The sequence below is a fragment of the Pelodiscus sinensis genome, chromosome 23 (assembly GCF_049634645.1).
Source record: "Pelodiscus sinensis isolate JC-2024 chromosome 23, ASM4963464v1, whole genome shotgun sequence".
In the NCBI taxonomy this organism is placed as follows: Eukaryota; Metazoa; Chordata; order Testudines; family Trionychidae; genus Pelodiscus; species Pelodiscus sinensis.
In genome coordinates, this window is record NC_134733.1 from 23,368,779 (window position 1) to 23,392,614 (window position 23,836).

Here is a 23,836-nt window from a genome sequence, read left to right on the forward strand (position 1 = left end):
TGAAAAATAGATTTCAATCCCGTGTCTTCACTGTGCTAGTCACTTTACCCTAACAATGTTCAGCTGCAAACTACCTTGTATTTTGCATTTGACCTACAGCATGTTCTCTTAGATTTCAGAAAAGGATGTGTGTTTGGCCTTGTTCAACAGTATTAATCTGGCTTTCAGGGTCTCCTCTGCCCTCTTCCTGGCAGGCTGGCCCTCGACAAGGAAAATCAGATATGAATGATAAATGTTCAGCCTTTCCTCTGCAAGTCTCCACTGACAGGCAAAATTACTTATTTTGGTTCATTATTAAATATTTTGTCACCATTCACCAAGAGCTATTTCAAGAATGCACACAAATTTGCCAAAGGTGGATTTAATTGCTCATGTTCCCATGGTTCATTTTATTTCAAAAGCTTAATGATCATTTCAAATAACATGTGAACACATCACTTAATGTTCATGTGCCCAAACTGTGCTAGCACTTCGACAGCTGCATTGTAACAATGAACTGATTGGTGAATTATTTACGCAAGGCATCTCTCATTCAATAAGTGTCAAGTAATTTATGTACATTATTTAATGTATTGTTATTTATATATGTTGGTTAATGTATCTATTTTATACGCAGTATTTAATAACAATGAGGGGTTCTGTGGCATCTTAGAGACTAACCAAAATAAACATGTAGGGTGCGTCTAGACTGACAAGAGTTTGCACAAAAGCAAGTGCTTTTGCGCAAAAATTTACCAACTGTCTACACTGGCCACTTGAATTTGCGCAAGAAACACTGAAATCTTACATTAGAACATCAGTGCTCTTGTGCAAATACTTTGACGCTCCCGCTCAGGGATAAGCCCTCTTACGCAAGAATACTTGCACAAGAGGGCCAGTGTAGACAGGCACCTTAATTTTTTGCGCAAGAAAGCCCGATGGCTAAAAAGCGCAACTATACTGGGCATGGATACTTTTGTACAAAATCACTTTTTGTGCAAAAGCATCCATGCCAATCTAGACACTCTTTTGCAGAAATACTTTTAACGGAAAAACTTTTCCGTTAAAAGTATTTCCGCAAAATCATGCCAGTCGAGACGCGGCCATAGAATCACGAGCTTTTGTGGGCAAAATCCATTTAATCAGATACTCTGGCGTGGTTTCTGTTACTTCCACTCCAATGCATCTGATGAAGTAGGTTTTGCTCACAAAATCTCACGATTCTATATGTTTATTTTGGTTAGTCTCTAATGTGCTACAGGACTGCTCATTGGTTTTGAAGTTACAGACTAACACATCTACCCCCCTGAGATCATTTTGTATAGCTCTGAATATCTAAGATGTCCATTAAATAAAGTCATTATCCTCTAATACTATTTATATCAATGAGTTTACAGTCACACGTTGTTCAGTTCCCAAAGAGAAGCATCTAATGTGTTGCAATCTAAACATCACATTTGAAAAGAAAGGCACTAGGATCAAATGACTTAGTACCAACCTCTACTATAGAAACAAAACCAAGAATCTTTCCATCATCTCTCCAAACATTCTTGCAACAAATGATTACAAACCATTACGCCTACCCACTCCCTTAGAGACCCAGCTTAAAATATCCACGTTGAAGTAACACGTGTGCAACACAAAGCTAACAATGAAACCACAGTATACTGAGACTCAGCTGTGGCCAGATGGCTCTGATGTGACATGTTGGGACTGAAGGAATGTAACAATAAACGGAGTCTTAATCCACGGGATAACCAAAAATTCCTTGCCTGTTCCATCTCCCCTAACTGCCCCTTTCTAGAACTGACTTAAGGTTGCTAATGTGCTAACATTCTCCAGACATCCCTGCATCCATGCTCTTGTAAAGTATGTTCCAGAGGAGCAAGTGAGCTATTCCACCTCAGGGGATAACACATTAAAGTAGCACAGACCCATTTTTCACAGATTCACAAATGTCTCTTGAACGCCATCAGGCTAACTGCAAAATAGGGAGGGGGGGTTGTTTGTTGATTGGTTGGTTTTTTGCTCAGATAGTCAAGCAGGACTTGAGCCTGTCTTCACATGTGCAGCTCTTAGGCTGCAAGCAATACATTTGATTATGGGGAGAGGGGGACCTGTGACATCTGTAGGCTCCTTAGCAATGAGGCATCAGAAGCGATTTCAATCTGACCACTTGACAGGCAAAACCAGGAGACCACCCTGGCTTTGCCATCTGGATGCAGAATAGGGTTCCCGTGTGGCTGCTGCGGACGCACTGTTTCAGGAACCAAGACACTGTCTTCTCTGACAACCCAAACCTGTTGGACCAGGCCTTATTCAAGAAGGCCTTGATGCTTCCCTCTTGCCAGCTGATGGTGGGCTGAGCTCTGACCAGATCTTCAGAAGTTCTTTTCTGGATGAGCTGGGAAATTTCGGCCTTGACTGGCTCTGCTGGCATCTGCAGTGAAAGGGGAAGGTTGTTTTGACTCAGAAAAAAACCTGACAATGGCATTACAACACCTCAAAATAACCATGTCAATCACCGCTCTTCAGTACACCCGCCTGGCTCACAACAAACCCTCCTCTCGCCGCTACACGGCGATTCCAGTCCATCCTCTCCTCTGAGAAAGCAGAGGGTGGGGGGAGGGATGTTATTGACGTGTGTGCACAAACGGGGCAGCTCAGTGAAATATTTTCCACTTGCAGCCACTTAGATGGATGAGTTTTGTTATGCAGCTGGGCGTTTTTATTAAGACAGCACCTCTGCTCCTATAGCAGTGAATATTTTATAAGAAACCAGGCATGGTCAAGTCTCCACAGGCTTTTCCTATCGCAAGGAAATGGAGCGGCTGTGCACACTGGAAGAGTGAGTACCATGTCCTACGTGCTGATTTAAGAAAGGATTTTCTGTCTTGTTCAGGTTGAACTTCTCTAATCCAGCAGTTTCCGGTCCAACAACATCCGTGATCCGGAATGATTGTAGTTAGCCGGATGTCTTAAAAACATAAGAACGGCCATACTAGATCAGACCAAAGGTCCAAACAGAGGCCAGGGACACCACTCTTATCCAGCCTGGCTAACAGCCATTGATGGACCTAACCTCCATGAATTTAACAGGGTTAAAAAAAGAGCTAGATAAAGTCCTGGTTTTCACAACATCCTCTGGCAAGGAGTTCCACAGGTTGACTGTGCACTGGGTGAAGAAAAACTTCCTTTTGTATGTTTTAAACCTGTTACCTATTCATTTCATTTGGTGACCCCTAGTTCTTATATTATAGGAACAAGTAAATAGCTTTTCTTTATCCACTTATCATGGGTGGGGCCAAGTCTCCCACGGTCCCATAAAGTTTGTTTAAAGCCCCCAGGCCTGGCTCTCAGTGTTCTGTGCTGTTATTTAGCTCTAATTTATCCCTAAAGGTCTTTATCCCTAAAGGTCTTCTAAGAGCCCAGCAAGCAGTGGATGTGTTGGTAATGCAGCTAGATAATATGGACCTCCCATGGTCCGGCAAATTCTCTGGTTTGGCACCAGTCAGGTCCCAAGGGTGCTGGACTAGAGAGGTTCCACCTGTAGCACATGGGATAGTGTTATAATATCCAGGACTGGGACACCTGAAAGGCAGTGTGCTGTGAAGCCCTGTGGAATCCGGCAATAAAGGACCGGTCCCTGTTCATCTCTGCAGGATTTTAGGCTAATTTCAATGAATGCCCATGATATGTCTACAGCCCCCTACTGGTTTCATCCCTGTCCAATTCTGTCAGAATGTGAACTGAGTGGCGGGGCACGGGTGGGGAACTAAAATATTGGACCCCTAATCCCCGGTACCCCCTCCCCAATACAGTGCAACCTCCCTGGAAATGTCAGCCAGGGAAAGGTTAACCCTTGTCTGACAAAGCTGGTTCTCTGTCTGATCGTTCCCGGCTGGGGAATCCTACCGAGAAGCATCACTGAAGAGCGATACCCAGGGCTTAAAGTGACGGCAGAAAGGCAGGGTGCTTGGCATAGGTGATTCGTGATAGCGCTTGGTGGGGGGTGCGCTGCCCTCCCCAAGTCTTACAAATGGGATGCCCCACATCTCCCCTTCCTGTCCCTCTGGGTGGCCCTGCCTGCAGGCACCAGGCACCACTGGCTCTTGGTAACCCTGCAGGAGATGTACTTGATCGCTAGGCTGGAAAGCCATGCTGCCCTTTTCCCAGGGTAGGAGGGGTGGGCACTTTTCAGATGTCACGGATGGGCTGGGTTGGAGGAGATGGAGGCTTCTACTCACTTCCTCAGCTAATCCTGGCCTGGGGGCAGGATGTGGGAGAGGGGGTTGTGACCTGGGGAAGGAGAGGAGAGCAGTTCCCTGCTAGACGCAGCCCCAGACTGCTCAAAATAGCTGGCTGCTCCCTGTGGCTCTCTGTTCTGGGAGCTGGAGGGAAGGGGAGGCTTCATGCACTGTCCCCGTCCCTAGCCAAATCTCTCCACTCCCATTGGCCAGTTTCAGTGAAGACTCTCCCTCCCCACCCCCAGTGCACAGAGCCCCAGGGAGCAGCCAGCTGCTCAAAGCGGCATGGGACTGCTCTGATGTGGCTGGCTGCTCTGTGCCTTAAGGTCCTGGGGGGAGGCCGGATCAGGCAGCCCGTGGGCTGGATCCAGCGCTTGGCGGACTAGGTCCAGCCCACAGGTTGTGTCTTACCCATGCCTGGCCTAGCGCCTTGGTTTGTTTTCATAAGCAAAGCCACCACAGCCCATCGCAGGCCTAAATCCCTACCAGAAGCAGAAGACCCGACTCGTATGTCTAATAGCATCGTCCCCCTCTTCTGTGAGACTCTGTGCGGCATGCAAGGGAGGCGGGGATTCGCTCAGCTTCCTCTCAGGCAGGAACAGCAATCAGCGAGCGAGGGCTATGAGACGGGGTCAGAGTGAACACTGTGAACTGGAGCCCTCGGCTGTAAACGAAGCTGTACCAGGGATACCCCTCTGACAGCACTGCCAGTGTGGTGTTGCTAATTAATTGCCAATAATCAATTAATTAATTGATAAGCAATAACTGATCAAAACAACATGATGGCAAGTGGCTCTTTCATGGGAGAGGTTCTCTTGAGTCCAGATTAGTTCCATAATAACAATACATTCAATCAAAGCTGATTTACCGGAGATTTGATTAAGAGTCAGCAGAGAGAGCCCTGTCCACAGAGAGGCTCCAGCAGTGGAAGAATTTCCACGTACATACCTGGCAGCCGGCATCCGCCCGCAGTCTTGCTTCCCCTATGATTTAGGAACAATTATACCTTGGTCACCTTGTGTATCGTTCTGGTCAGGGTTCCCTGTAAGCCAAGTGTCTAGGCAGCCACCCAGGAGTGATTCAAATACTGCCCAGCTGATTAGCAGAGCACCCACAGCTGGCAGCATGTATGTCTCCTGGTGGTGCACATCCACACATGTCTTGGTGCACATAACAAAATGTATTCCACACTCGGACGGAGAGGGAAAACAATAGAAGGAACTTTGTGTGGTCCTCATGAATTTCCCCGTGTCGGGCTAAGTCCAAGGTTCCCTATTCCATTGCAGTTAGTAGATTGCTAAGAAATGTCCAACAATATTTTTGAAGTACTCCATGGGGTCATTTCATTCTCTGAGCTTCATCTTAACTGCAAAGCATCATGGGAGTCTTGTTCCCAGGCAAGCCTTCACATCTTTCCATCTGAAGTGCCAACAATCCTAAGCATTGACTTAGGGGCCATTCAACAATAGCCCCCGGGCCACTGCCAGGGCCCTGATGCCAAAGGAGGCCGGCAGGCACCTGAAGGCTCCATTTCATGCCTCCCGCAGTGGTAACCAAGTGAGGCTGATTCCGTGATGTCTCCCAAACCTCAGTGTCACTGAGTCACAGGGCTGGACAAGCCTCTGGAGTCACTCACCAACCCAGACACCATGAGCTCAGCTGCGGGGCATTTGCATTGCATGTTGAGTTCATAGAATCCGAGAATCCCAGGGTTAGAAGAGACCTCAGGAGTCATCAAGTCCAGCCCCCTGCCCAAAGCAGGACCAACCCCAAATTAATCATCCCAGCCAGGGCTTTGTCAAGCCGGGACTTAAACACCTCTAGGGATGGAGATTCCACCCCCTCCCTCGGGAACCCAGCCCAGTGCTTCCCCATCCTCCTAGGGAAATAGTTTTTCCTAATATCCAACCTAGACCTCCCCCACTGCGACTTGAGTCCAGCCCAGAGAGTAAGACAAAGGAGAGAGCAGGCCGCTTCCCTGGGGCCGTCCTCCTTTGCCAGTGAGAAGAGGAGGGACACGGTGTCTCCTTACGCTTGTAACCCAGAGGCTCTGAGAAGGGAGAGTGAGCGCTGCCCTGCAGCGTTAGCAAAGAGGCTGTTGGCTTTTACCTCAGGTTCAGGGCCCCCTGCCGACCACTAGGTCCATTCGCTTTACACTCCTGTCCATGCAGTGCTGGCTTTTGCCCTATTTGATCTGCCCGTGGACCCCGTCTCCGGGCAGCGGGTCGAAGGAAGGGCTAGGAGTCTCTGCAGCCAGCCAGCACAAAAGAACACGTCCGCCACAGAACAAGTTTGGCCAAACTTTGCAACGCGCCACGAGGGCTCCACATCTCTGGGGCCTGCCCACCCTCACGCACCCAGAGCTTGTTTCACAGCCTCAGTCCAAGTTTGTGGCAGCCCCTTTCCAGCAGCTGCCAACCTGCTGCTCCCTGCTTTCAGGGCTGAGGGCACCGTTTCAGTTCTTCATGTCTTAGCCTGTGAGGAGCCACAGGACTCCTCACTGGATTTGCAAGATACAGCCGAACAGATTTATTGGGGCATCAGCTTCCCTGGGTAAAAAAAAACCTTCCGCAGATGCAACATGTCAAGTTTTTACATTCGCTTTGAAAAGCCACAAAGAATAACTGAATGGAACCCATCCCCTCGTTCAGAACCGATGGGGTGGCCGTGTTTTACAAATGCTCCTCAGCCGTGTAAACCCTTGGGGCTTCTCGGAACACCACAATGGCTGGTTCTGAATTTTCCCTCCTTCTTTTCACCAAATCTTCTTTCGCTTTGGGGTAACTCGTAGAATACATCTCCTAGCAGCAACTGTTTCATGTATAAAACCTTCCATCTGGTTTTGATTGAGTGCACTTAATATAGTGGCTCTTGTTGTATAAAGGTTTTTTAATCTGATATTTGACAGGTTTGCTCTTTAAAGAATCCATTAATGGAGGGCAGTTATACCTTCAGGTATTGTTCCCATTAAAACAGCTTCTTATCAAGTTGCTAGTACATTTTCCGGAAGATATGCAGGGGTGTGAGGAGAGAAATCATAAAATCCTCCAAATTCAGATACTGAAATATTTTTGCCATAATAGAAATAAAAATTAGTAACTGCAAAGGGACTGTCTCCAACAAAGCATATTTGATACCTCCCTAAAGAAACAGAAGGAAAAAAATGTGGGGATTGTTTCCAGCTAAGAAGGATGAAATCAATCTAGTCCTTGAATGTATTATTTCAGGAAGGTTAATAATCAGCCACTTTTTATGACTTATTTTTCCAAAGTTCACTGAAGAGCAGTTGATACCCGAGCTCTTGGGACAGCAGGTTCAAATACTGGGGATATGGGGCGGGGGGAGCTCGGTTTTAATTCCTTCCTAATTAGATAGAATCATAGAACACTAGAACTGGAAGGGACCTCAAGAGGTCATTGAGTCCAGTCCCCTGCCCTCACGGCAGGACCAAGCACCATCTAGACCATCCCTGACAGGTGTCTGTCTAACTTGCTCTTAAATATCCAGAGATGGAGATTCCACAACCTCCCTGGGCAATTTATTCCAGTGTTTGACTACCCTGACAGTGAGGAAGTTTTTCCTAATGTCCAACCGAAACCTCCCTTGCTGCAGTTTAAGCCCCTTGCTTCTTGTCCTATGGGGTGTTTATAATGTCTCTGATGTTTGGCTTGAGGGGTCTTTTTGGTGAACCCTTCTGAAATGGATGTCCTGGATGTTCTGCATGGACATGAGAAGGTCCATGTTAATTTTGTAGTGAGTTGTCCTCGCATCCCCCTGCCCCACAAATTTGCTTGGGCCCTTGAGGCAGACTATCTGCACATCAGGTGACATGAAGTGATGGAATATGTATCTAGCTGATGAAAATAGTACAGGTTGCACTTAACACATCTTGCCACCTGTTCCTCTGGGTGTGCACAGTCCAGCTCCTCTGAGCATTACGGAGGGTTTAGCGAGGACCCCAAGCAAGGACCTGTCATTACTTGGATCCAAGTCTTTCTTGTTCCCACTTTTTCCAGCACTCCGTCTCCCTGCCATGCCAATGCAAGTGGCATTATAACAGTTGCTCTCAGCACACTGTCTGAGAAGGGCTAGCGTTACCTCATTTCCCATGTCAGTTTCCCACTCACGGAAATCGATTAATTAACCTTGCAGTAACTGATGAGACTGTCAAAGGGGGAGACTAGGGCCGGCTCATTGACCAATCAAATTATGGAAAACTAAAAGGTCAGAAGAGCCCCGTCTGCAGCTGCTTCCCAGGGAACACTGCAAGAGACAGAAACTCTCATTGCCCCCGACGGAGACGATAACGAGGACAGAAAAGGGCACCACGCAGGCTCATTCTGGGGCAATGATTTCAGCTTCTCGGACACCAAACGGCTCTTCCACTTGTGAGCCTCCCACGGGCCAGCTTTTCAGGAGTGTTCATGCCTCCTCCAGATCTCCTCCCCCACTACAAAGCGGGACTTCCACTCTTGTTATTTTAAAAAGTGAATGTTCCCCTCCCAGATTTGTAACACTCTCGGTTGAAGATTCCTGTGGATCTGGAGATGGTCGGCAAGTGAAAGTCTGTGCTCCTTACAACTAACGTATGAACCTCTCTAAGCCGGCACCCTCTGGGCCTGACCCGTGCCAAACTAGAGAATTTGCCAGGCCATGGGAGGTTAATATTGGCTAGGAGCATCACCAGCACTACCACTGCTTGCTGGGCTCTTTGAAGACATCTAGGGGTAAATTAGAGCTAAATAACAGCACAGAACACGGAGAGACAGGACTTGCGGCTGTAAATAAACTTCATGGGACCGCAGGAAACTTGGCCACCCCCATGATAAGTGGCCATCCAGCTAGCTAAAATAATGCTGGACCACGGATATCACCGGGCCAGAGAGTGCCGGACTAGAGAGATTCAACCTGTAGTTCTTTGCCATGAAGCTACATTTCCCTCCAGAGTTCGTTTCTACCGTTTTACAAATGTCATTTCTCTAACAAGGGACGATGGTGTTACGACTCCCCCACAAAGGTTAATCGCCACCGCTGGCTTGGCAGTTTGCCGTACGAGTTGTGTGGCTGCAAGTGACACCTTTGGGTGGGAACACGAAAACCGACACAAGGAAAAGGTCAGTTGTCCCAAGAACTGCCCCTAACGGTTGAGAGAACAATGGCCGGAGGCGTCCACGCGCTTGCTACTTTTTGGCATTTCTAAATCTTCCCTGGCACTCACAGTTATAGGAGCTGAACGTTCCTCCCTGGGGGATGTTACTGGGGACATGATAACTTAAGCCAGTTCATAAAACAGAGGGGGGGGGGGTTTCTGGTAATGCAGCTGCTAAATTAGGGAACTCTGTCCAAGTCGATCACGTCCGTGATCACTGCCAATCCAGCCCTTTCCCAAAGCAATCTTCTAAATGCAGGCAGGAGGGGAGCTCGTGCACATTGGTGTAGATCAGGAGGAACTTCAGTGAAGCGGATGCAGTTGCACTGGTGTAAAGTTGATGTAAATTAGGAGACTCAGGTTATGTCTACACTGCGTTTTTTTGGGGGAAGAAGATATGCAAATGGTGTGCTCATTTGCATATCTTCTCCCACTTCTTTTTGTGGAAGAGGCTTTGCCATTAAAAAGTCCCGTGTAGACGGGGCCAATCTGTCAGGAAAAAAAAAACCTTTTTTGCAAGATCTCTTATTCCTCAAAAATCGAGGTTTACAAAAGGGATTTTTTTTTCCAATAAATGGCCCTGTCTTCACGGGGCTTTTTAGAGGCACAACCTCTTCTGCAAAAAGAAGTGGGAGGAGATATGCAAATGAGTGTTTCATTTGCATATCCTCTTCCGCAAAAAAACCACAGTGTAGACATAGCTTCAAACGTTGGCGTGGAACCTTCTAATACGCCACAAAGAGGCAAGGTCTGATTCTCCAGTAACAGGTGCGGGTGAAGAGGATATTTAAATCCCGGGCTTCATTTGCAACTTCGAATGCCTACATTAGCCTCCCTAGTTCGAACTAGTGGGCTAGTGTGGACATGCCCATAGTCATTTCAGAATAATGGCCATTACTCCGAAATAACTTTGCTGTGTAGACACACGCTGTGCGACCCTCACAGTGTGGGACTAACAGCTCACCCAGGCGTGTTGTCCCGTTGACGTATTGAAGTATAAATCTTGTTGCAGACTGTTTTCATAAAATCCTAATTTCCGCTTTTAAATGCCAGCGCAACGCTCCAGTGCCTGCCGGCGCGGGGACCAGATGAGGGTGGGTTTCTCACTGCTCTCATTTACACAGGGATTTGAGATCCCTGGAAGGAGAACTCTGCATTTCTCAGCGCTGTCCCAGAATCCTGCCTACATTCTGCTGTTTCTCCCTTCCCACAGAGAAATTCTCGGCTGGTACTAAAGGATGGAACTTCCCTGCTGTCCGTGTAGCTGAGCCCGGATGCACCAGCAGAGAGCTTAGCCCCTGTGCCCACTAAGCACAGAGGTGAAATCCAGCTATGGGCCTTGCGATGCAAGTGGCTTTGCTTGCAAACCCGTTATCCGGGGTGGGCAAGCCTCGGCGCCACAGTGAGACAGTCAGACGAGCTCGTGGCCGCGTGGCCAAGCACCGCGAGGGCAGCCTGAGCAGCTGAGCAGCCTGAAGCCAGCACTGGCTGCCGAGTTCCCATGTGGGTTTCAGATGGGCTCGCAGACCCGTTCCGGGAGGGTCGTTAGCGAGCACCGAGGCACGGCACTCGGGTCACCGGAGACAATGTTCTCCCACCGTCTCCCACATTCCAAGTGCTCCGCCGCACTCCATTTCCCTGCAAGACGAGGCTGCGGGGAGCCAGCTGAAAAATGCAAGAAGATCATCTGCTCACTGGCTGAGATGGGGGTTCCCTGTCCATGGAGGCCTAGGGCACTGCCGCCAAGGCAGAGTCTGCAACGGTCTGCTGCCTTGCATCGTTCGCAGCCCTGCAGTGGGTGTACTCCCATGGCCAGCCCCCATGGCCCCTTGCTGTCAGGCTGCAGAGGGGTGGAAAGGGCCATGGGGGCTGGCTCTACCCCCCGCTACCCGCCATCCAGCTCAGGGTGGAAAGAAAGCACGAGGGCAGGACATGGCATCAGCCTTTGCCCGGATCATAGAATCCCAGGGCTGGCAGAGACCTCAGGAGTCATCGAGTCCAGCCCCCTGCCCAAAGCAGGACCAACCCAACTCAATCAGCCCAGCCAGGGCTCCGTACAGCCGGGACTTAAACACCTCTAGGGATGGAGATTCCACCCCCTCCCTAGGGAACCCAGCCCAGCGCTTCCCCCCTCCTAGGGAAATAGCTTTCCCTAATATCCAACCTAGATCTCTCCCACTGTTGTCCCCTGAGGTCGCTACGGCCTCATCTCCACAACTGTCTCTCTGGCATGAAGCAAACGAATCCGAAAAAGAGACGTTGGGGGAATTCTAATGAAAATTTGCAAGGGAACAGGAGAGGAGAGAAGATTCCAACCTGATTTCCCTCCCCCTGGGCCCACCCATCCTCAGCTCCCACCTGCTCAACTCTAGCTCCTTCGCCCCTTGCCCACAAACCGTTAAAAAGACATCCCACGTTTGCCGCGGGGCTGTGTGTTCCTTTGCCGCTCGTTTTCTTAGCCCTGACAGGGCTTTTCCCAGGGAAAATTCATTGAAAGGGGGACTATGACTGGCTGTGTTTGGCCATTGACACCCAGCAAGAGCCCCGGCCGCAGCAAAGGGCAAACGCACTCTTCGCTGCCTAATTGTGGGGGGCGGCTTTAGCGCAGCAGGTCTACATTACATGGAGTGACGGTCTTCGGATCACTAGTGCAGGCCTCTTCCCGACATCCCCAGCAGCACAAGGTGGAGAGCCCACAGCCGCTTCCAGTCAGTTCTGGGCAGACGGAGGTCACTCTCCTAGGGGGTTCACCAGGCATCAGAGACTCGCTGAATCTTGCTTGGTGCAGCTGAGGGAAGCAGTGACCATGGGGACTGTGACGTTACCGCCCGCATTGCCCAGGGCAGAGACAAGAGCCAGGTGTAGAAACAGGAATGTGCTAGCTGCTCCCAGAAGATTTACCTATTCCTGAGACACCTTCGTTCCTTGCAGCCTGGACACTTTCTCGTCTTGACCTTGGAGGTGCTGAAGACACCATCATCCTTCACGTGATATTTCTGGGGGAAATTCAAGCAAGGCTTAAGCCAGATTTGTGTTTCATTCACCTCGCTATGCACACCATTGTTTGCTGTCACAAGCTCGTGCATCTGCCAATACTTGCCAATTTTCACAGGCAAAGGAAAGTTTGACTTCTTTCAGTTGAGTCTCGCTGAAGTCCGAGAAGACTTCTTTATTCTGAGCATGCTCCGCCCCATAACGGATACAAAAGGGCTTACCCTTCTTTCTCAAATACACGCCTAAGAAATACACAGTCCATAGAACTATACGCTTCTCACTCATTAAACGGTTCCAGCTGGACAGTGGTCCATCTCCCCTCATCTTGACTATTCATCACCAGTCACGGAACACCTGTTAGCATCCCGTCATGATCTTTATCACCTTTATCAATGAAGGTGCTAACTACTTTCTGAATGGTATCCTTCCTGCCTTATCCATCCACTGACTTTGATCTTTATCTACTCAGGTTTAGCACCCTTTCTCCTGATACTTTATGCATAGAGGTAGGGGGGTGGGTGACAGAACATCTTTCTTCCCCCTGCCCCCTTCCCTTCTATTTATTTAGAGTTTCCTTATCCCCTAATCATAACTCCGGTCATCTGACGAAGTGGGCTGTGCCCACGAAGCTCATGATACCATCTACATGTTTTGTTAGTCTATAAAGTGCTATCAGACCATCTGCTTGCTGTCATGATCTTAGGCTGTTATATATTTTTTAAAGCTATGTTTGAATGTTCCAGTTGAAAAGCCAAGTCTTCAAAATAAGGAAATGCCAATCACCAAGTCGTGCTTTCAAGTGTTTGCTCTCACAAGATTGTGCATCTGCCATTAGTTGCACCTCACTAGCCAAGTTTCAGAGGCAAAGGAACGTTTGCACGGGCCAAAGGGATGAGCAAGCACAGTTCTACAGACTCTGTGTATTTCCACAGCTGCAAAATCACCAGCCACAGCTGCAAATGTGATTCTTCAGTTGCACTGCAAATGCTAAGCAGTCCTCAATGGGATAAAGTTTTGATACACCTGAGAACCAGGTGGGCTGCGAGGAAGGATGGCAGAAACACAAGAATTCCCTTTCATTTGGGAAGTGTTGGCTGTGGCATTTGGTTTCATTCTGCATTGGCACAAAACTAAGATCTTTTGGAAATTTTCAGGAAAAGCAAGAGCGAGATCAAAAGAGACCAGACTACCCAAAACCCCCAGTGGTTCAGGTATCGCCCAAGATAAGGGTCAGGTTCTACTCTATGTATCTAGCCCCTCTTACTCTCACCTGGTGAAGATTTGTCACTTCACATAAATAAACAAACACTCAGGAGGAAGCAAGGTTGACCCTATCAGGGCTCCTCCCCCTCTGGGTCAGTGGGTAGCCACTCTGGTCTTCTACAGCTCAGAGAAGGGCTCTAAAACTGAGGTGTAGTGGGGCAAAGATGTAGAAGACCCTTGCTCGTCTTTCTGGGTACGTCTAGACTACAGGCTTTTGTTGACAGAAGCTGTGTCGACAAAGCTTCTGTCGACAAAGAGCGTCTAGACTACATCCAGTTCTGTCAACAAAGCAAGCCGCTTTGTCAACAGGAGAGTGTAGTCGCAAAGGACAGTGTAGATGCAATAACACCTTCTGTTAACAGAACTCTGTCGACAAAAGGCGTTATTCCTCATAGAATGAGGTTTACCACCGTCGACAAAACTGCCGAGTTCTGTCGACGTTACATCGACAGAACTCGGCGGTAGTGTAGACGCAGGTATAGTTTTGTCGACAAAAGTCCACTTCTGTCGACAAAACCCTGTAGTCTAGACACACCCTCTGATCTGAGTAGAAATCCAGTGTTTGCCTTGAGAAACCCTCCTGAGAAAAGTTTTGTTGGAACTGATCTATTTCCACAAAACTCTTCTCAGTTGTGATGCATCCACATTGCCCGACTTTCTGAAGGCTCCTCCTTTTAGGGAAAGCAAAATGTAGAGCCATGGTTAAAAGAAAGGGCCTTTCGGGTACAATGATATGAAAATGCCATGCCTGGGTGAGACTGCAGTCCATGGTTGTGGGAGGTTCACATTCAAAACTGTCAAGTGAGTGACTGAGGATGGAAAGATGGACGTTTGTCACCTGATTCCACACCTCGTGCACAGCACCGGGGAAAAGTACAACCGTTAGCCAAGTTTATAGTGAAGAGATCAAAGAGAAAGGCTGCTTTTGCTAGCAGTAAAAACAATATCTCTTACAGTTATGTTAGAAGGCATTGGGAAATCTGGAGGGCATTTAGCCCTTCAAGTGTGAAATGTGCTATTAAATTACTAAGAGGAGAAATGCAGGTGTCTTTGAACCTGAAAGATACAATAATTACTGAACCAGAACTCTCAGCTGGAAATATTTTATAGAATCTAATTAAAGCTAAGATGGAGGAAAAAGTCATTGGAGCTCTGTGTGTATGTATGTGTGTGGTGTGTGTGTGTGTTACCTACACACCCACTGCGTGTGGTTCACTGTCCCAGGGAATGGCACAGAGACCACTTATAGCGCGTGAGCATGAGTTTTCTCTACAGCCTTACCTGAGAGCCAGCTGGCTTTTAGCTCAAGCTGCAGAGGATCATGCACTAAGCTCCAGAGGTTCCAGGATTGGGTCCACCTGTCCACATTACATGGGTGTGTGCACACGTGTGTACCCCAGGGATGCTGCTGGCTCCAGTGTAAGGGTACGTCTAGACTACAGGCTTCTGTCGACAGAAGTTTTGTCGACAGATACTGTCGACAATACTTCTGTCAACAAAGAACGTCTAGACTACATTGAGTTCTGTCGACAAAGCAAGTTGCTTTGTCGACATGGTAGTGTAGACGCAAAGGACAGTTTACATTCAATAACACCTTCTGTCAACAGAAACTCTGTCAACAGAAGGTGTTATGCCTCGTAAAATGAGGTTTACCAGCGTCGACAAAACTGCAGAGTTCTGTCGATGTTATGTCGACAGAACTCAGCGGTAGTGTAGACGCAGGTATAGTTTTGTCGACAAAAGTCCACTTTTGTCGACAAAACTCTGTAGTCTAGACACACCCTAAGACGGCAGGATAAGGAACCCTCTGGAGATGGGGTTTGCTCTGGAGTGGCCCACGGGATAAGCCACTTGGTGACAAGTATCAGAGGGGTAGCTGTGCTAGACTGTATCTGCAAAAACAATGAGGAGTTTTGTGGCACTTGGAGAACCACAGATTTATTTGGGTGTAAGTTTTCATCATCAAAACCCCACTTTGTCAGCTGATGCCCAAATAAATCTGTTAGGGTATGTCTACACTGCCACCCTAGTTCGAACTAGGGTGGCTAATGTAGGCATTCGAACTTGCAAATGAAGCCCGGGATTTAAATATCTCGGGCTTTATTTGCATGTTCCCAGGCGCCGCCATTTTTAAATGCCCCGTAGTTCAAACTACTCTTTCCTTCTTTGCTGAAGGGACAGTCGCTAGGAACTGAGGAAGCCACAAGGAAAACTAGAACCCTCAGGCGAAGAGCCCTCCCCACAACAGTGACAATGCATCCTAGAAAGACCTAGAAAACACATCACCAGCCTTATAACCCCGAGCCCATGTGCCATTTGCCTTCTACTGCACCACCCCATCGCCCCGCTTTGTACACAATGGTGTCAGCTCTTGGGGGGACACTCACATCACAGGCAAGGGTGAGAGAAGGGAGGCGTGATGTGTTATTTGTGCCGCGCTGGTTGTGCGGGGTCCGTGCCGAGCAATGGGACTCAGGGAAAACAGAGGTGATGGCAGCTTGTTCTGTCTCCGCTGTGCAGCTCCCACTGATCAATCACCATTTGGGAGTGAATTGTTCATCTACACAGCCTAGCTCCGCAAAAATTCATTGCGCCTGCTCATCTGTCCTCATGCTCCAGGAGCACAACAAGGCCGAAGTGGGGCTAGTTAGGCGGAATGTTAAGTGGGGCGGCAGGAATTGCTTGACAGCCACCAAAATCCGAGTCTTTATTCTCTCATGAATCAGCAACTCCTCATTTGGGTAAACACCAAAATGGCACCGTTAGGGACCTGTATTTCCAGCCCAGACAGAACCAAGCTATGTCCCAGGAGCTGCATCAGAGAAACTCAGACTCAAGCGACCGCCAGCCCTGGGCCCTGGTGTGCATTAAAGCAACGTTTCCAGTGCATGGGCCTTTGTAGAACTCAGATGGGCCACAGCTGTTGAGAAGAGGCAGTCTTTCAGCAGGGTTAGTAACCATTAAACTAGTTTAGAGCCAGTGTGGAAGCAGATAAGTTTTGATTAGCCCTCTTACTACTGTCCCTCAGAGCACAGGTGGCTTTGAGAAACCTCCTAGGATGCTCCGCTTCTGAAAGCTAAGCTAGGAAATAGGAATAGGTACCCAGAATCCATTGCCATCGAAGCAGCTCATGATGCCACTAGAGCACGTGAGGCAAAACGTGTACCCATTCGATGCTAGTGTGCTCTCACGGTGCTTAACCCACTCCGAGACAAACAGAATCCATTGTCTAGAGCAAGGCTGGGGAACCTTTTTTGGACTGGGGGCTGTTGACCCACAGAAAAATCAGTCGGGGGCTGAACACAAGTAAGAAGCCCCGTCTGAGGAGGAAAAAGCCACGCCTCACATTCCCCTCACACACCAGAGCCTAGGGCAGGGCCACTCAACTTTGGAAGCCCCGGGGGGCATAGTGATACTCATAGCACATGCTGAGGGCCGCATCTTAAGTTTGGTTTCATAGACATGCAAATATATGCAAATAGATTCTTTCACACTGAATACAAAGATTAAGGCAAAACTATTCCACACGCAGGCCCCGTTTAAGTCAGTTCTGCTGATATTAATAAAATGCAACATTTACCCGATTTCCACCCGTATGACAGCACTTTCAATGAGCAATGACAGTCCAGGAATTTAACTACCAAAACGCATGTCAACAGAAGAGCATTCTATTGGCTACTTTTTTGTTTTGGCTCTCACCTGCAGGCCGCGTGTCGAGCTTCATGTCAACCCAAACCACACCACGGGCTACAAACAAATGGGTCGCAGGCCGCATGTTGAGTAGCCCTGGCCTAGGGGGTTCAGGGTAGCAGATTTTGTGTGCTCCAGCCCTGTGGGTGCATGGCAGGAGGCTGGAGCACCAGTGTGGGCTCCCCAATTTGGGGGGAGCCCTGAGCCTTGGGGGCTGGATCCAGAAATGCCGCATCCGGCTCCTGGGCCTGAGGTTCCCTACCCCGGTCTAGAGAATGGAACAAATTTCAAATAAGCTTCCGCAATCTTGGCTGCGGAGCTCACGTGACTCTCTCCCATGTTCTGATCCGTGTCACTAATCTTTCCATTTCCTGGAGACAAAATTCTCATCGGCATGGCTAGTGGCTTCCAGTAGAATACCACGCAGCTAAGCTGCGATTTCCAGAGAGGGGCATTTGTTTGGGATGCCCCCCTCGAGAGGGCAAAGGTCTGGTTTTCAAAGGGGCTGAGCTTCAACAGGACCAATCTCTCAGCCATCTCAGGCTGTGATGAATCTCAAGATTGAATCCCCGGTCACTCTTGGAAGGATGCCGCAAAGCAAAAGAAAAAGAAAGTTTGGGAAGATTTCAGGTGTGTGGGGCTGGCTGCACCCAAGGGAACATCAGGCTTGGAGAGTCTCCAGGACTAACCTGAGCCATCCCCTTCAGTGTTTCCTGCCCTGGGAAAGCATTTCAAGCCAAAGAAGCCAGAGTCCAGACAGAGGGAACCCTTGCTTGTCCTCGTCACTCCTCCGCCTGTAGTTGGTATGGAAGAGCACACACTACACAGCCAGAATAGATCCAGACCAACAACTAGTCACGCCACTGCAGGTACCCCTCCCCCACCCACGCTGTAAGGTCCCCCAAGGACCAGGGAACATGCAAGGTCCACTCTGCATGGTCACCAATCTATTTAAAAATAGCAGCTGCTCCGCCCTGGCATAAAAGGGGTTAAAACCAGTTCTGGGAGAGGGCTGTCCCAGCAGCCAATTGGAGGGAGGCTGAAGGCAGCCAATCAGGACCTGGCTAGGCCCTATAAGAAAGGCTGTTAGGAAGAGGGAGTCTCTCTCCAGCTCTGGAGGGAGCCGGACTAACACACTGGTACCCTGGACAGAGCAGTGCTGGGAAAGTCCAGGGAGCCAGCAAAACTCCAGCCTGATGAACTCCCAGGCCCAGGCCCTGACTCAGGGACCCTCGGGGGCACAAAGGCCGCAGAGGGCCAGCCAGGGGAGAGAAGTGGGCGGCGGGTCCACCGAGGGTGGGATTGGAGAGGAGCTGGTTCCCCGAAGAATGGGAACGCCAGAGTGGGCATTGCCAGAGTCTGCCCAGGGCCTGGTGCCATGGTGTGGGAGGGATGCAGGTCCCAGCATGGTGAGGACAGACGGAGCAGTAACTGCAGGTGAACGCCAGCTGTGGAGAGAAATAATTCCCAGGATGAAGAGCCGAGGGAAGATGAGTGTGACCCTGTTACAAGGAGGACGCGACACTGGCCCAAAAGGGGGCAAATGCTTGGCCAGGCCAGTGCCAACGTTGAGAAGGGAGCCGTGTGCAGGATGGACTAGGGCAGGGGTCACCAGCATCCTGCACACGTGCCATAAGTGGCACGCAAGGGGATGTTTTGTGGCCTGCGCAGCATGGCGTAGGGGCCAGGCGGCCGGCAAGCGGAGTGGACAGTATGACCCTGAGCTGGGCTCTGTGGGCTTGGGGTGTGCAGCTTCCGGGAGCTAAGGGGTTAACACACACACACACACACACACACACACACGAGGGAGCGGGGCTGGGGCTGTGTTGCAGATCAGGGTGGCGCGGCCGGTCACATGCTGCTGTCGCCTCCGTGGGGCGCTGGGGCCTGGGTTAAGCCATGGCTCCTCCCCAAATTGGGGAGACTGTTCCCCAGCACCCCACTGCCCCCAGCCGGGGGCTGGAGACAGCCCTGGGTAGTTCTGGTTCTGCCTGCCCCAGCCCTGGAGCCGCAGCCTGTGAGGGGCAAGTTCTGGGCAAAGGGCTGAGCCAGGCAGGGAAATGGCTCCTCCTCGCCCAGCACTGCTGCCGGGAGGGCGTGAGTCCCAGCGCTGCTGCCCTGCCCGTGTGTGTGCTAGGGGCATAGGGATGGAGGGGGCAGGAGAGGGGTGAAGGAGGATGCAGGGGCAGGATGGGAGGGGGCAGGGCTTGCCCTGAGGGGGGTGGAGAGAGTTCAGTCTTGGCATGCCACTTCTGAAGGGTTGCCGACCTTAGAAAGGACTAGGGAAAGGAGATAGAAAAACCTGGACCTCCACCTCCCCCCTCCTCCCCGCCGGGTAGCAGGTGAACAAACGGCAAAAAGTTCATTTTACCCTCCCTCAAACCGCATCCCTGAAATGCTATTTCCAATGCTCCCCATAATACACAGCAGCACATTGTGTCTAAATAGTCACCAGCATCACTGCAGAGCAGGCTGCTGGAGAGGAATTAAAACACAGACCAAAGAAATTAACGTCCCTTGAAAAAGATCGCTGCCAGCAATCTTCCACACGTACGAAAGTACTGGGAACAATTAAAACACCCTAAGCTCAATGGCTTGTTGAATTTGCGTAACGAGGGCAGAACTCATGCAAGGTATTAATATTCAAACGTCAGATTTTTTTTTTTTGCTCCATTTGGAAATTGCATTTTGTGCTTTGATGCAGTTTGAGCAGCGCCCCTCTGTCGGGTGCAATAACAAGCATGGCTAAAAGTCTGGAACGCATATCCCGATCACCTTCCTCGCACTGGAGATGGGCACTGGATTGGGAGGGCTGTGGGCGACCACAGAGAATTTTCTCCCAGGGGTCTTTCTGGTGGGTCTTTCCTTTGAGTCAGATTGGCAGAGAGCCTAGGAAGGGGGCTTGCCTTCCTCTAAAGCATGGGCACAGGTCACTTGTGGGATTAAAGCAGGGAACACGGTGGATTCTCAGGAGCTTGAAATCTTTCAACTCTGATTCGAGGACTTCCGTGACTCAGAGGATGAGGGTCTGTTATTGGGGTCGACAGCAGAGCTTCTGTAGCCTACAACATTCGGGAGGCCACCCTGGCTGATCATAGTGGTCCCTTCTGGTCTTCCAGTCCACAAGTCCATTCCTTGTGTCCATAAATGGCTAGTGGGGACAGTGCAGGGCAGACATGACCAATATCTAGCTATAAAGCTGGGGGTATCACTTTCATCAAGCAGGTCGCCTGGCATTTCACACCTTCTGCATGCTCAGAATATCCCCGAGCAGAGCACATCTGCTACAACTATTCAAATGCAGTGAAAAATACCTTTGCTCTGTTGATTGATTATGGTATTAAACCAGAAAATTGAGCCCTCCTGCGGCTATCAATCAGAGACAGTATTGAAAGGCACAGTTCCAAGGCCGACGCTCATTTCTAGCTTAACACCCTCTCTGCTAATAATGAATGACCACAATCTTTAAAAGCTCTTGGTGATGCCATCTAGAATCAATCACTAGCAGGACTGACTGGCCATCTGAAATCAATCGCTGCCTTTACTCGTCAGGACCGGGTGGGATACCGATTTCTGACTTGGGATAAATAATGTGCACTCTGGGAGGGGGATGTTTCATCCCAAATCAGGACAGGAAAAGCCAAAAATCTCCAAAATTTTCACAAAGCAAAAATCTCCCCCAAAAATTTCAGGTTTGACCTTTTTTTTCATTTATTTATAAATAAAGCCTTTCTGGGCTGAAAAATCAAAAAGTTTCCCTGGAAAAAAAAAATCAAACTGTCCCATATTCATAACTTGAATGTTTCTGGGGGATGGGGGGGGGGGGTTTCCAATTTTTCAAAATGGACCATTCAGTGAGACTGGCATAGTCTTCTGGGGAAGTTTGGTTTTGACAAATCAGCATCATTTCCAATGCAAAAAACAAACTTTTTGTCAAAAATAATTCCAACCTGTGCTACTCAGAAGTAGACAATTTGGCTAGAATTCGTAGAGAAAATACTAATTGTAGGCACCATCGCAGAAAGCGGAGAGAACAGGTCGCTGTGAAAACCAGATCGGGCTGAGTGGTAGAGTACAAAGCTGGAGGTTGATGTTTCTTTGAGGCCCCACCATGCTGCCTTGCCAAGCCTGCCGGCTTTCCAAGTCACACCCGGCTTCTCTGGGGAGCAGCTGTCTTCTCTATGTAGAGACCCTGAGAACATGACGGCGCAGTCCCAGGTGCTGAGATGCGACTGTGCAAACCGTGAGCCTCGTCAAGCTGCCTGTTATCAGACTGGGATTGAGTTCCAGTACAGCGAGTGAGAGGACAAACTGGACTGGATCCGGAGCCATTCCGATACATTGCCATGTCCCATGAGCCCTAGGTTTGCTCCAGTGTTACTGTGGTGCGCGCTCTTCAGACGTTTATGGTGGCAGAGATCCAAAACTACAGCGCCCCTCTGTCTGCCGCCACGGGAGTGTATCCATCAGAGGAAAAGTAACCTGGTGACTTTGATGAGGCTGTGGCTCTGGAAATGTGAGTTCATTTCCCACTTCTATTACAGACTCCCTGTGTGACCTGGCATCAATCACAGGATGTGTGTCTAGGCTAAGCCCGCAGCCCCTTTGGGGTCAACAAGGGTCCATGTCCTAGGACCCTGCTAGGAGAATGGGACTGAAGACCCTGCTGAAACTTGGGTCCAAGCCCATTGTAGAATCATAAAACACTAGAACTGAAAGGGACCTTGGGAGGTCATCGAGTCCAGTCCCCTGCCTGCGCAGCAGGGCCAAGCACCGTCTAGATCATCCCTGACAGTTGTCTGTCCAGCCTGCTCTTAAATATCTCCAGTGACAACCTCCCTAGGCAGTTGATTCCAGTGTTTAACCACCCTGACAGGTAGGAAGATTTTCCTAATGTCCAACCTAAACCTCCCTTGCTGCAATTTAAGCCCATTGTTTTTTGTCCTGTCCTCAGAAGTCAAGGAGAACAATTTTTCCCCCTTCTCCTTGTAACTCCCTTTTAGATACTTGAAAGCCGCTCTCATGTCCCCCCTCAGTCTTCTCCTTTCTAAACTAAACAAGCCCAGTTCTTGCAGTCTGCCCTCATAGGTCATGGTTTCTAGACCTTTAATCATTTCTGTTGCTTGTCTCTTGACCCTCTCCAATTAGTCCTCATTTTTCTTGAAATGTGGCACCCAGAGCTGGACACAATACTCCAATTGAGGCCCAATCAGTGCAGAGCAGAGTGGAAGAATGACTTCTTTTCTCTTGCTCACAACACTGCTGTTAATGCATCTCAGAATCACATTTGTTCCCACCGTGTGCAGTGCGGACATACCCTCAATTCACAGTTGGGGAACAGACCCAGAGAAGTCAGGAGTAAGACTCAGAATTCCCGTGCTTGTTTTCATAGAATCATAGAATAATAGGACTGGAAGGGACCTCGAGAGGTCATCGAGTCCAGCCCCCCGCCCTCAAGGCAGGACCACGCTCCGTCTACACCATCCCTGACAGATGTCTATCTAACCTGTTCTTAAATATCTCCAGAGAGGGAGATTCCACCATCTCCCTTGGCAATTTATTCCAATATTTGACCACCCTGACAGTTAGGAATTTTTTCCTAATGTCCGATCTAAACCTCTCCTGCTGCACTTTAAGCCCATTACTCCTTGTCCTGTCCTCAGAAACCAAGAGGAACAAATTTTCTCCTTCCTTTGTTATGTTTTGCTTCTTACCTGGTCCCCTGTTGCGGGGGGAGTGGAACTTGGAAGCAATATCCAGCTGTTTCAGGAGTTCTCTGTTAGGTAGAGATGTACATAGTGCCATCGATGGGCCTCCTATCTCTTGGCTGAGGAATGTGCGGTGTAGCCCCTGAGGTTTTGGAGACCCAGTAGCACTTCTTGTACTGCCAATAGCTTCTTGAGTGCAGCTTTTGCCCAGGGTGGTAGGAACCTCCTGTGACGTAGTGGGGGTACTTGCTGGGCTGTGGTGACCCCTGCTGTCTGGAGCAAGACCCAGCAGGGAAAACCTCACTAGGCAGAGGTAATGCCAAACTTGTTGAACCAGTGGCCAGACACCCCCCATGGAGAGGAACAAAGGAAGGTGGATGCTGCCCTGACTGGGGGGCAGGGCTGGAAGAGGGTTAGGGAGTTGCTGGCTGAAAGGGAGAGAAGAAGGAGCTGGGGAGGGGGCTGGGACTCCCCTATCTCAAGGGGGGCATTGAGACCTCTTAGCCCCCAGTTCCTGTAACCAGATTACATCTGTGCTGCGCTGTGCTGGAGGAGCAATAAACCACCCTCAATTCCACTGGCTGGTGCAGTCTGTTTGTGCCATTTCGGGGTGCAGGAGACGGGGAACCCCCAACGCGCCATCACACCTCCCCGGAGTAATCTCCCCTCCAAATCAGCTACGAGTGTCAAAACTTTAAGACTCTCATAAGCAGCTTCTTTTGAACCAAATAATTTTTAACATGGTCTGACTCTCCGCCAGCTCAGGCAAGAATAAATGTCAACAGCAAACCCATCTGACTGCTCAA

At 49.4% G+C, this 23,836-nt stretch overlaps 1 long non-coding RNA gene across 1 annotated transcript; it reads right to left on the reverse strand.

The window, feature by feature from the left end:
- Window positions 1-431: 431 nt before the first annotated feature.
- LOC142819425 (uncharacterized) lies at window positions 432-23,836 on the reverse strand. Its single transcript, XR_012897310.1, has 3 exons — window positions 23,678-23,836; window positions 23,037-23,253; window positions 432-2,419 (listed from the first exon to the last, which is right to left on the reverse strand). It is a non-coding gene; the product is annotated as an uncharacterized LOC142819425 (long non-coding RNA).